The sequence below is a fragment of the Meles meles genome, chromosome 5, assembly GCF_922984935.1.
Source record: "Meles meles chromosome 5, mMelMel3.1 paternal haplotype, whole genome shotgun sequence".
NCBI classification, from domain to species: domain Eukaryota; kingdom Metazoa; phylum Chordata; class Mammalia; order Carnivora; family Mustelidae; genus Meles; species Meles meles.
This window is the reverse complement of record NC_060070.1, coordinates 148,071,847-148,086,196: the sequence shown is the minus strand read 5'-3', so window position 1 is coordinate 148,086,196 and position 14,350 is coordinate 148,071,847.

Genomic DNA, 14,350 nt, shown 5'->3' with positions numbered 1-14,350 from the left:
AGATTCACGATTGCTGAAATGCAGGTCATGTTACCTGCTTATGTTGCCCACTTAACAGAGTTTTTTTCAAGTCTTAAAATGATCATTTACTTTGATGTTCTTTGTAAGCTGCTCGCACTCTGCCGAGGGAAAGACTTGCTTTCTCCACACATAAACATGTTGACCTCGCCTTCCATTCCCCTAGGTCAGGCTTCCAGCCGAGAGCACACTGTCTGAAGGGCTAAATATCATATGAGCTGGATGATTGTGCTAGGCACCGCTCGGGACTCTCAAGCTTAGAATGCACTTCATCAACACAACCGGCTTATCAGGTAGATACTCTCAGTGTTATTATCTCTCCCAGTACGCACAGAAAGAAACTGAGGCAGAGGAGAGTTCTGTAACTCACCCATGTTTACCAGCTGGTATGTGGTGGGCTGCAATTTGCATCCAGGTGTGCTGGCCTGAGAGCAGACTTATTTCAACCCTGCTCTATCACAATGAGTACAAGCCCCGTCCAAAGAGTGTTGTCTCTGTGATGTCACACTCTTCCATTCTTCTATAGAAAATTGAAAATACAAAGTAGATAGGTAAATGAGGTAGAGGAGAAAATACTTTGGGGCATGCTTTGGGCATAGGGGAGGTGAGCAGAGCTGGAGATGCTAACGATGGGTAAGATGGGATGGAAGGATCAAGAAGGCAGTCCATATCCACGAGGTCTTCAATCATCTACCCATGGGTGAACGCTCATCCTGGCCCCATGGGTCCCTTGCCTGAGAAGTGCAGATAAATCATAGTTGCTCATCAGGCTAATTGGCAAGTTACAGCTACTGGCCAGATGGACTTGCCCTGTGTCTTTTGGAAAGTGCACGTGTGTCTTGGCTCCGGGCGTCTCCCATCTGCTGAGCCCCTGGCTCAGATGCCTGCTCTGCTCCTGCAAAGACAACAGCCACAGGGCGGGCTGACACCATAGAGAGGCAGGACGTATGGTCAATGCATGCCCAGGGTTCAGGTAGGGAGGTCCCGCTGTCCCATGCACACCACCCCAAAATGATGGACACCCCGATACCTCCCTTCGCTCTCACTGTATGTTTTATGTTGATTGAACAAGCTGTGTGATACTTTGATCTCTGAGGCTGTCTGATCTGTGGTGCCTGGGACAGCATACAAGTACGTGTACTTGGAGGTCACATGGAGCACCGTTCCCCAAAGGGCACCCCACGTTTCATCGTAGTCCATAATTTCAAACTCTTCCACCAAAAATCATCTGCCAAGTTACAAATCAGCACTGAAAATCATATTTAATTTATTATAACCCCCCTTTCTGTAGCCACTCATGGATAATGAAAATGAGGCCAATAAAGAAAACGATGACCTTGAAGCTGATGTCATGGTTTTTTCATACTTTGTGTGTGTGATATTCCAGGACAGTGCTGAGCTGTTTGCAAGGACTATCTCATTTAATTCTTGCAAAAACACCATTAGCCAGTTATCATTATTACCCTGATTTTGAACCTCAGAACTCTTCCGTGGTTGAGGAGAATTCGAAACAGTTACGTGGTGTTCATCATTAAGTCATATGATTATTAACTTGCTGAGCAGGGATTCAAACCAAGGTGAGACGCCTGAGCTGTTCATGGTCCCGTTGATTAGTAGTAGTAACAGACCTGTTTTCCCCAACTCAAGCGCGCACTTGAAGGACAAGGTAGAGAAGGGAACGACCTTGAACACCCACAAATGGAAAAAAGCAAAGCTGACAGCACGTATGTATTTCTCTGAACACGTGAAGAAACGGACGTGTCTCACATGTGCATTTGTGTGAGAGCCTGGAGAGAAAATAAACCTTCCAGAGCTGCTGTTTGGAAGGACCTCTCAGAAATGGGTACATCTCCAGTATGCTGAAAGCTCTGGAGACTGAGTGACAGGAGGGACCAGGAGAAAAGCCTTTCCGTTTTCGTTTGTGCGATTCGGTGTTGTTGGACTGTACACACCTATATGATTTGATGTCATTTTTAAAAACAATAACCGGGAGGAAATAAGTATCATGTATATCCCCAAATAGGAAGCTGGTGTTTCCAGAGCAAATTTACCGCGATATTAATGAAGTCTCAGCCTCGGGATCCCTTCCTGGATCCTCTACTTAATTTTGTATTCATCATTCCGTACAGGTTTCTGGCAACAGGAACTAAGGAATTGCCCTATGAAGAAGACGCACATGGTAATGGAGAAATACCAAAAACATAACAGATTAAGGTAAGGTATCCTGTGTAACATCGTGCTTTGTTCTGGGGCAAAGGGCTAGCATGTTTAAAAGTAATTCTGAATAATTTTGAATAACATCTAAACTAATTTTTAAAAATAATATATTTTTTAATTAAATAATTTAAAATAAGACTAGAAGGCAGCACGTTTCCTGCTCTTTGTTTCCTTTCTCGGTGCCTTTTGAATTCCTCCTCCCTCCAAGTGCGTCTGCTTTCTCACAGAAGGCTGGAGAGACGGCGAGGCAATTTCAGCGGCGAGTTTTATGCAGAGGCAGTATTTATGACGGCGGTCCTGGGGAGATCTGTGATTAATGATCACATATAACCTGGTTCAATATATATATTTTTAAAGTAGTCTCCCTCATTGGCAGCAGCGCACCACAGAGGGGAAGATCCACAGCAGGATCTCTTAATCCGTGGACACAGACCAATGGGTCAGTTGGGTATTGTTTATAACCTTTAAGATCAATGGTTTTGAAGGTCATGTGTGGCCCACATTTATTTGGCCTGCCGGTAGCAAGTCTATTTCCTGGATATGTTAACAAAACTGCTAACGTTCACTATTTTCTCTACCTGGCCTTGGACGCTCTTTATTTCTCCAAACAACCCTTGGAAGACAGATTTGCCATGGCCGTTAGATCTAGGAGCGTTCAGCCACCATGGTCCTGGGGCTCCCCGCTTCTCCTCTCCAGAAATTAGCCATAAACTAGCATCACTGGGAGGAAAATTACATGTCCGGAGCGGCAGTAGGGACAAGCATAAAAATAAGCAACTCACCCAAGTGAGGTTATTAGAGAAGTGTGTTAGAATCACACCAGCCCTTAACGCCTTTTCATTTTACGGCTCGTTTTTTTCCAGAATTTTCTCACTGCAGGGTGTGTTGTTGTTGTTGTTATTGTTGCTGTTGTTGTTGTCATTGTCATCGTTTTGCCTGCCTGGAGAGGCCTGATGCAGGCGATTCCGAACCCTGGCTGCACTTGAGAAACACGCGGGGAGGGGGGTGATGCTTTTTGAAAAAATATGACACACTAGCTTTGTGTCTCTGGAGACTTCATTCCGTTGGTGGAGCCAAAGCGTCAGTATTTTTACGAAGCTTTCTAGAGGATTCAGGGATGCAGCGAGGCTGAAGCTTCTGCTTGATGCTAGCCAATTCCATCTCTCTGCTTGCGGAAGATATACAAGGGATTTCAGCTCTCCGAGATGTCCTTCCCTCCTTCCGGCCTTTGCTCTGCCCTCCAGGGACCCTTCTCTTCTGTTGGCACTCGGTCGTTTCATTCATTCATTCACTCAAGAAGCCTTGACCAGGTATGAACCAAGTGTCCGACATGGGGCTGATATGGGGCACAAAAAATGATGATCATGGAAATTCAGGCACTGTCTTTGAAGTGTCAGAGTTGATCAGGTAGATGATAGGCTACTGACCATCGATTTGCCTAGGACTAGGGGTGGGGTTCCCTAGACGTGGAACTTTTTTTTTTTTAATTTTTTTTTTTATTATTATGTTCCATTAGCTGGCATATAGGACATCAGTAGTTTCTGATGTAGTGGTCAGTGATTCATTAGTTGCATATAACACCCAGAGTTCATCACGACATGTACCCTCCTTAATACCCATCAGCCGGTTACCCCATCTTCTCACCCCCTTCCCTTCTGTAACCCTCAGTTTGTTTCCCAGAGTCCAGAGTCTCTCATGGTCTGTCTCCTTCTCTGATTTCTTCCCACTCAGTTTCCCTCCCCTCCCCTGTGGTCCTCCACATTATTCCTTATGTTCCACATATGAGTGATACCCTATGATAATTGTCTTTCTCTGCTTGACTTAATTCACTCAGCATTAATCCCCTCCAGTTCCATCCATGTTGATGCAAATAGTGGATATTCATCCTTTCTGATGGCTGAGTAATGTTCCATTGTCTATATGCACCATATCTTCTTTATCCATTCATCTATTAAAGGGCATCTTGGCTCTTTCCATAGTTTGGCTATCATGGACATTGCTGCTATGAACACTGGGGTGCATGTGCCCCTTCTTTTCACTACATCTGTATCTTTGGAGTAAATACCTAGTAGTGCAATTACTGGGTCATAGGGTAGCTCTATTTTTAACGTCTTGAGGAAACTCCATGCTGTTTTCGAAAGTGCCTGTACCAGTTTGCATTCCCACAAACAGTGTAAGAGGGCTTGCCTTTCCCCCTGAATATCAGATTTTTAATACTAAATCTGGGAGAGCCTTGGGCAGTAGAGAAGTAACATTTAAAAAAATAATAAAATTAAAAAATATATATCTTTTATCTTCAAGGTCAAAGAGGGTAGGGGTCCAGATAGGGACACCATGCCTAGTTAAATTTAAGTTTCAGATATAAAACAAATAATTTTGTAGTGTAAGTATATTTAGTCTAAATCCTACCCTCCCCACCCTTGGCAAACCCTGTAGCCCTAATAGAGGGTGCATTCTCATTTTGAACTTGCAGCTCATCTAATGGAAAGATAACAACTCCTTCCCACCCCAACCCCACCACTAAAAAGAGCTGTGTCCGCTGAGACATAATGGGGTTCATTCTCTTGGTAACAGGCACATCAAATGAGCTTCACGTGCCTGTGTTGGACAGAGGTATAAACAGAGTGTTTTGCTGCTTGTTAACATTTTTGGTGTTTTTTAAAATTTTTTTGGTTTTTTCTCTTTTTCCTACCAACAATTCCTGTATAGCCAAACTTGGGTAATTTGCCCTGATGAGCGGCAGAATCCTCCCCATCCAGCATATTATTCTGATGATGGTGAATTACAGAATGGCATCCCGACACAAAGGAAGAACTAGCAGTTGATGGATATCTAGCAAAATTTGCGAGAAATTCAGAAAACATTGTTTTTGGCTCCTTGTCAAGAACTGGCTGTTTGTAGTCCATGACATTTTAAATTAAAACTCGGCCAAGGGACACACAAATAATTGGTGATTTTCAGATTTGGGGTCTGTCTCTAGCATGTCTATTTTCATGTTGGCTGCGGGTTCCTCTCAGAGGACCTGTGCAGAGGCACACAGTTAGAGGGGACAAGGGTCCTGAGAAGCTAAATGACCTTGTGTGAAAATCAGATAATGTTATGAAATAGACCTTGATGGTAGTTTGCCAACAATCTCTCATCCTTTGCATATCTTCTCATGTATTTTTGTTCCTTGACCCTTTCAGAAAGGAGTCTGTCGACCTACACTTGGAACATGGGCCAAACCTGTGCATCGCTTTCACCAGCAGAAAAATGATGCTGGGTGCATTTGAGAGCTTAGACCTCAAAGTGCCTCGTGGCTTCTGCCTCATCTGTCCACCCCTGTGGCTAAGCTGTCAAAAATGCCTGGTCTGAGGGGGGCCTAGGTGGCTCAGTGGGCTAAGCCTCTGACTCTTGATTTCAACTCGGTCATGATCTCAGGGGGGTTGAGATCGAGCCTGGCAATGGCCTACATGCTGGGCATGCAGCCTGCTTGGGATTTCCCCTCACCCTCTGCCTCTCTCCCCCACCCCAGCTCACTGTACACATGCTCTCTCTCAATCTCACTTAAAAAAAAAAAAAAAAAAAAAAAAAAGCCTGGTCTGAAAATGGATAGGCAGGAAGCCAAGAACTTGCTGGCAGGAAGCCTCCAACGGCAGGACCCAACACACCTTCCCAGTGATGTGCCCAGGGAGGAAGTGAATGGGGCTGATTCAGAAGCTCAGGCTAGCGGAGGAAACGGTACCCACCCAGAGGAAGACCAGCCTCCAAGCTGGTCTTACAGTCCCCAGCGCGGTGAGCTTTCCCAAGTGCGACGCTGATCGCGCTTCCCCCTTGCCTGAGACGTTTCAAGAACCAGGGCTTGGGGCAAGAGCCCAGAGGGCGGGGGAGGGGGTGTCTTGCAAGAATATAACTAAATTCAGCGCAGGGGTATAAAGCAATTTAACAAACCGATGAACAGCAGATATCTTGCGAATTGTATGCCTTTATGTGGACAAAATAGCACCACGACATGTCAAGTTACGGGTTTTTTATATGAAGGAAGTCGGGGAAATAGTAAAACAGCTAATTGCATTATTATTGTACCTGCTTGAGCGTTCTGTTTAGAGTTTGATGATGGTCGAATGACTAATAAACACACACAAAAATGTAATTATTATATATTCTCTGATACTCATTTTAGCAAAATTACTAATTATGTTATTTCGATCAATATTTTTACATAATTTATAGTCTAGTGACTTAATGATCGAAAAGAGGAAATATATTCCAAGATGACAAAAGTTTAATGTATTTTCATTCACTTATGATGTAAGTTAAATGTACAAGTGAAAAATGATGATTATTTTCATATTTTCAGTCTTCTAAAATATTCAGAATTATCTATAAAATGAAAAGACAAATGACAAATTGTAAGGGCATCAAGATACTAAATTAAAATATTTTTTAAAGAAGAAAAAAAGAAAATATTTTTAAATAAAGCTGAAATTTTTATGAAATTTTAAAGAATTTAATATTTTCATGTTAATAGGGCCATTTGAGTTTTAGCAATGTTAAGATTTTCATACTTTATGTGTTTTTATTGTGGGGACAGAGGGAGAGAGAGAATCTTAAGCAGGCTCCATGGCCAGCATGAAGCCCGATGCAGGGCTCAGTCCCATGACCCTGAGACCATGATCTGAGCCACAAACAAGAGTTGGATGTTTAACTGACTGAACCACTCAGGTCCTCCTATGTGTATATTTTTATACACCTACTGTGTGTACATGAGTGTGTGTGTTTCTCCATACATATTATTATCTATGGAGGGGGAAAAAAGAAGAAAACAGAATTTTTTAAAAGGAATATAAATATTTAACACTGTAAAATATTCCTTAGCCTCACTGTGCACATTTTTGGAAGACTAGCCCAATTCTGATGTACCTCTTTGTCTACAAACTAGAACATAGGATGGTCCTGTTGAAACCATCCTTTGTTAGGCAACAATCTAGCGCAGACATAGTTTTGAGAAGTTGCAGCCAATGAGCCCAAGTTCATAAAGGAAAATTACTTCCATTTTCCCTCCTGTCAAGTTCTTCCCATTTCTGAAGTGGTGTCTCTTTGCCACGTGGCAGGGGCACAGCTGTAGGTCCTCGTGGCACGAGGCCCCAGTTGCCTGTGGACTTGGGCCCGTGATATTGTCCTGGCCTGAGTGTTCGTTGAGGATTATGTATGGAACTGGGCCACCCATGGTTGTACAACCCAAATCCAGAGGTAGTCTTGCCTTCTTTAAGAACTTTTTAATGTAGGGGCGCCTGGGTGGCTCAGCGGGTTAAAGCCTCTGCCTTCGGCTCAGGACATGATCCCAGGGTCCTGGGATCGAGCCCTGCATCGGGCTCTCTGCTCCACAGGGAGCCTGCTTCCTCCTCTCTCTCTGCCTGCCTCTCTGCCTAGTGAGTTCTCTCTGTCAAATAAATAAAATATTATTTTAAAAAAGGACTTTTTAATGTGATCGCTAAAGGAAAGCCTCTTAAAGCAAGGGCCCCTCCCGCCTGAGACAACAGCAACTCTCTTGTCACTTTTCCAGTGAAATCCATGTCTCTGTAACACAATTAGAAGACAAGACTCTCTACAGGCAAACTCCTGATTCCCCCCACCACACCCGGATGGCTTCCCCATTCTCACAAGCTCTCCTCTCCAAGGCAAAGGGAAGTGACTTTGTGCCCCTTACCCGGCTGTTTCTTGTGCTGGGTGTTTTTTAAAAACTCTAGTCCCTTTGCTTTCACACCCTCTTACTTCACCCCTTCCTGATCTCTTGGTCATTGAAGACTCAAATCAGACATCACTATTTCTGGAAAGCTTCCTTGTCAAATGCATCTGGGTGAGGGTCTCTTCCAGCCACTGCGAAAGCCCCCTGGGCCTCCTTCAATCATAGAATGGGCCATGCTGCCTTGTAATTGTCTGCCTATGGACCGGAAGTCCCCTCCTAACCGTAAGCACGTGAAGGGCAAGAACTGTGTTCTATGTGATTTTATGGTCCCTCCCCCTAATACACTGTCAACTGATACATCACTGTTGCCTAAAAAACATCTCATGAAACCATAAACTCGATTAACTATGAAATAAAGCTTAACTCTGTCAAATCATCACCAATACACAGATGTTATCAATTCTATTCATATTCATGTGTCTGGGTGTGTGCGTGTTGCCGGAGAGATTAGAGGAAGCAGGCTCCCTGCTGAGCAGAGAGCCTGATGCGGGGCTCGATCCCAGGACTCTGGGATCATGACCTGAGCCGAAGGCAGAGGCTTTAACCCACTGAGCTACCCAGTCGCCCCATCTCAGGCCCCTATCTTGCTCAAGCTCTTAGCGGGGCCGTCCACCAATGCCCTGCCCTCGGTATACCCACGCTTCTCTTCAATCAGAGTGTAGCCAGATGGCCTCCAGCCTTGCAAAGATTTACTCCCTACAAGCCTCGATGTCTTCCTTTTCCCACCAGATGTGTGAAAAGGCAGCGGATGCCAGCGCTCCGAGCCGAGTGTTCAAAAAGGTCAACCAGCATTCAGATTTATGCTGGTGAAATTCATTCCTTCTCTTTCGAAAATTTAATGAGAAAGGACAGCTTTGTGAAATGGAGGAGCAAGAACAATATTGCTTAAATAAATTGGAATTTGCACTTTGATGGCCCTGCGGTTTCTGCCATACTTTACTGGAAATGCTCCCCACGGTGCAGGTTTTCTCGGGAGTGACATCATCTCGTGAAGCCATCCTCGCTGTAATTATTTCCATCCATATTTGCAGAGCACACAGCAAGAGCATTCAGCAAGGAACAGTCGATGCATGTAGGACAATTTAAAACTATAGAGTCACCAGAAAGCCCCATTAAAAGGCAAATGATATATCTTTATGCATGTCTCTGACCCCATAGGAGATATTTCATATTCATATTAGGAAAAAAAAAAAAGAGTCTCTTTCAAACAATGAAACCCTGATACCAGCAAATACCCATCATGAAATAACAAACAACATGCCCGCTTTTGGTTGCTTTTCTTGGAATCACACTTTTAGAAATTGCAACCCAGAAGAAGCAGACATATTTTAGTTCACATTGTCAAGTTTCAATCCTGTCACTCCTAATACCAAGTTATTGGAATTTTTAAATTTTATTCTTGGCAGTCCTGCTGTCCTTTTGGGGAAATTGTTCTTTTTGGAATGTAGGTTTTTAAACGTTTTAACAAAAGTGAAAACACCAATAAAAAAGTGTTAATTTTCTCAAAAATCAAAGAGCTTGCTGAAAAAGAAGATTTTTTTGACAATTTAAGTGAAATAAAAAGAAAAAAAAAGAGTGAACACTATAGATTAGCTTTCCTGATAATTTGAGATTTGCCGGGGCTGACGTTGCCCAAGGGAGAGACCACAGCCTCCCACTGTCATGAGCTAAAGGGTGCAGGCCAGGTTCTCTGTCTCCTGGAAAATAGAAGCCTCTACCATCTGCTCACTGAGGTTTTGATTTTGTTTTAAGAGTAGAAAAACATGCATTTAACTCTGCAGTTAGTGACAGGGTCCAAATTCCTTCCTTCATCCATCCATCCATCCATCCATTCAACACAACCCGGAAAAAGGTGTGGAACATGACGTTAAATTGAAAACTTTACTTAGCGGAATGGATATGTTTTCTTCTCTGAGCACTGTTTTCAGGCCTTCCCTGCAAAAGCCCTTTTCCCTGTACTTTAGGGTCGTCTCAATCAGATTTCGTCATGTGTCAGCTATTATCAGTTGCTTAAAAGTCCAAACTAATTTAATTCAGTGCGGGGGCGCCTGGCTGGCTCAGTCCATAGGTCGTGGGACTCTTGATCTCGGGGCTGTGACTTCAAGCCCCGTGTTGGGGGTGGAGCCTCCTTAAAAAAAATAAGAATTCCACTCAGTTCAAAACTTCAGTCCACTGTCTGCGTAACGTGTTTGGTGTCTCCCGGCCCAGTGGGACTCCACTCTGTGACCACAGCTCACAGTTCGCTCTCGTCCCTCTCCTAGAGCCTGGTAGCTCTGTGTTGTCCCACCAGGAGAAGAAGTGAGACGAAAAGGACAAAGAGTCCTTCTATATGTCATCTTGAGGCTGTTGCCAACGCCATGTGGGGCAGGTAAGCGGACACTTGCGGTCTCGAGGGAGAACTTTGGGTTCTGGAGAGGCCCTGGGGAGGTGCCGTTCCTGACATGTCAGGTACATCAGGGGGACCTTCTTCCACTGTCCCCCTTGGCTCTGCCCGCCCCCAACAATACACCATCAGCATAAGGTCATCTGCTGTGGCTGTTCAAGGATTTTCTTGAACATATTTGTGGGTTTGTGATTTTACTTCGAATGATCATTTATTTCATAAAAACTCAGATGTGAAATGCGGGCAATATTACATAGCCATCTAAGCCACAGCCAACCCCCATGTTTATGGGTCAGTATCACACATGCCTCAAAGCCGATGGGCAAACATCCAGAACCCACTGTTCCGGCCTCATCAGTCTGGACGGGAGACACCCTTGGGGCCGAGCCTACAGGGTTTCTCCCGCGGTTTCCTGCGTGCTTTCGTGTCCGCACGGCACAGAAGACATTAGTCAAGTCGACCCTGTACCGTAATGCTGTCAAATACACACATTTGCACTCTGCTCACACTGCCCGTGTCCTAGCTGGAAATCCGGGATGGCACGTGGTAGCAAGCAGTCCTTGTCCTCAGACTTGGGAGCTAAGTTCTGAGCTCGCTTGTAGCAAAATGAAATCAGTATTTAAAAATGGTTTCTACTTTCTATTGCTTGTGAGGGTGGCTTGGCCAGCTCTGGGAGGAGAGCTAAGTCACACCGCCCTGACGTTGGAGGGTTTTCCCCTGGCCAGTGTTAAGCTCGAACATTGCCATCAACCATCAGAGCCCACAATCAGAAGCCAGGGTGCTGACTGTCATGGAAAACCGTATTTCTGGGATGTGAGGAGTGAGTCATCCTGGTCACTAAAAATAAGGCTCTTTTTGCCAGAAAAGAAACAGTGACACTAAACAAAACTGGAAACTACTTTTAAGTGTGAAGGGAACGTTAGTAGACTTGGGTTAAAGACGGGTGTTTTATCCCATCACAACCATAAGAGCTCACCTCCCTGCTTGGAGAGGGAGGATTTGAGATAAGTCACTTACAGCGGCCTTCCTAAGTCTCGGATCCTTTCATACACCTTGAAAGAGACTGAACACCTCTTTAATTACACACTCTAAACAAGATTGACCAGGAGGCAAGTAAAGACACAGACTGTGGATAAGGGCTTTAGAATTTGGTTTAAATCATTACACTCTCTTCATTTTTCAGACATGAGGTCAAAACTCATAATCCATCCTCAGAGCTCACTACATAGGCTGCTTCCTAATTAATGCAAAAATATTCAAATGTTGAGCTTTAAAAAACTTTCCCGTGAAGTTATAAATGCGAATCGACAGCTTTCAGAAATTCTTTCTTGTAGATTTCCGATGTACGTTTGTAACTCGCTACCACGAGGGGGGAAAAAAAACTTCTCAGTCTCACCATCTTAGAGAGGAAGATGGAAGTATGTTATCATAAAGAAGGCTGGGGCTGTTAAAAAACATTATTTTTTGGAAGATGTGTCTAAACACTTGCTGTTACACATGTGTAGGGAAATTTGTTCTCGAGTAACAGGGCCCATTTTTACATAAAAATACCTCTGTGGTTGATCCCCCACAATTTCTCGATGAGCATTTCCTGTGAGTGTTCCTGAAAATGCGGGTAGAATCACTGAATAAGTCTGGAGACAGAGCAAAGCTGAAGCCAGACGTGCTCACCAGGAAACATCGGGGAGCACTGGATCTTGGCATCCCCGCAGACTACATGACATCTAATCCTTTCGCTTGGCTTTGGAAATCGTCCCCAGATCCCATTTTCGCTCTTCTTTATGACTTTTCTGCATGCATCCCCCTTACCTTCAGCTTCAGATTCTGTTTATGGTTACAACGGTCCATCCACCAAATAAGACTTCATAAGGCCGACACGATGAAAACTCAGAAGTGTGTTTATGGGTATCGTAGCGAAGTCTAATTAGGAAATTTATTAATTATCTGTTTTGTGCACATCTACATTAAAAGGAAATTTGGTTCATTCCAGCTAAATTTAAATTCCAGATGAATGAACGACCCGGGACTGTTTCAATGATTCTACCTTGTCTACCTTAATCTTAAACTCTGAAATTTATGGAATGATGTTACTGACTGAGATGATCACAAATGACCTTATCACACTATTTAATGCGTGATATTGGCTTTAATTTTGTGATACCCATTAATTGGCTATGCCACCAACGTTTCCCCATTACACCGCTCAAATGACTTTTGCCCTCTGAAATAACATCCCTTTCTATTTTCAGAATCCAATTGTTAATGTGTGTTAATACCTTCTTTAGAGATAAGAAAATAACCCCTGAAATGGGACGTTGGGTTGGGGGAAACTATTTTACATATTCAGGTGCTGCTCTCTTGGTCACTAAGACAACATCAAGAAGAAGTCATAGAATTTTGCCTCCCCTGAGAATTTTCCGTGGGTGTGCAAGATTCTCTATTGATTAGTTTCTGGGGTAAAATAAAGCTGCTGTCTTTGAAATACCATAAACAATATCCTTTCGTGTAATCCTTTCTTTCTTTATTAATTCATTAGGCTTTTATTCTGTGCCTACAAAGCCCTAGCACACATTTAAGTGTTAGGAATTTATTTCATTTTATCGCTACATCAGCATAGCTGAAATCTCAGAGACAGTGGCCAACAGAGAGGAAGACCAGAAGATTCATCTCATATTTGATGCATTTTATGAGGCTTCAGGAGCACAGCAGGAAAGCAGGGCCTTTGGTGACTGACTGCATGTATAATGAGGAGGGCAGCAAGGTTAAAAAGGCAGCCACACAGCTCTAATGAATTCAGCAAACTACATCTCACTAACACATTTGTGTGTGTGTGTGTGTGTGTGTGTGTGTTTAATGTATGAATTCTGAGCTACCTTGAATCACTACCAGGCTCCTTCTAATTACTAACAATGGCAAGTCTGCCCTGCCGGCTGCAGCTGGATGCCCCAGGCATCTTCATAGCAAAACCAACAAATGATTGGAATATTAGGATTTAAACTCAAAACCAAAGCACAGTTGGAGATTTTTTTTTTTTTTAACCAGGCTGCTTGAAAGTCTTGTGTCGAGGGTTTGCAAGATCATACAAGACGCAAAAGGACAACGCAAGGTCAAATCCGCGTCCCGTATACAAAGAATAAAGTGGTTTTCTAATCCGTTGGCCATAGCTCACAATCTGGAGGATGACATAGGATGGATAGTAGGGGCCTGTGCACAAAGACCACACTAGTGACCTCGAGTGCCCTGCTATGGATAATGGCTATTAAGGGTTGGGGGAGCAGGGGCGGCCGCAGAGAGAACAGCCCAGCAGAGACATGCTACGTGAATTATTTTTACAATATAATTCTTGGGGGCATCTATTTATTTCAACAACAAAACAGCCCTCCAAGTGATGTATGAGGCACCCTGTCGTTAACCAGATGTGAGGCGGGGTTGATTTATTTTTCAAAATTGATAAATATGCAGTATCCATCCTGATCCCACACCATCAGGGGAAAAAAAAAGGCTAAATATGCAGCTTCTGTAAAGGAAGTTTATCTTTGACTCTCCATGATGACACAGGGGGCAAGCTATGTCTCTGGAGGGAAGGTTGGGGGGCCACTCTGACGCCATTTTTAACCTGTTCAGTATCGTTTTTATTCAGCCTTGAGGGAATCGCTTTACCCAGCTCATGGGCTGAGCGCAATCAGGGGGCCCCCTGCATGGTGTAATATTTGTTTCTGGGAGCTGGTAGAAGTGATACTTTCTGCTTGGGGTGGGGGAGGAGACATGAGAAAGTAGGGTCAGTCTCGTGTTTGGGTTTCTTTGTTCCACAATGAGCACTGGGAATGTGAGATATCATTTTCATCATTCTCTCTCTCTTTTTAACCCACAGTACCAAAAATATGATGGAATAGCTGCGCTGAGCTACATCTGCATGGCATTCAAACATTTATATTAACTTGATTACAATATAGTCAGGGTGTCCGTTTCTCAGGATGGTCCGAAGAAATATCATTCTCTCATTA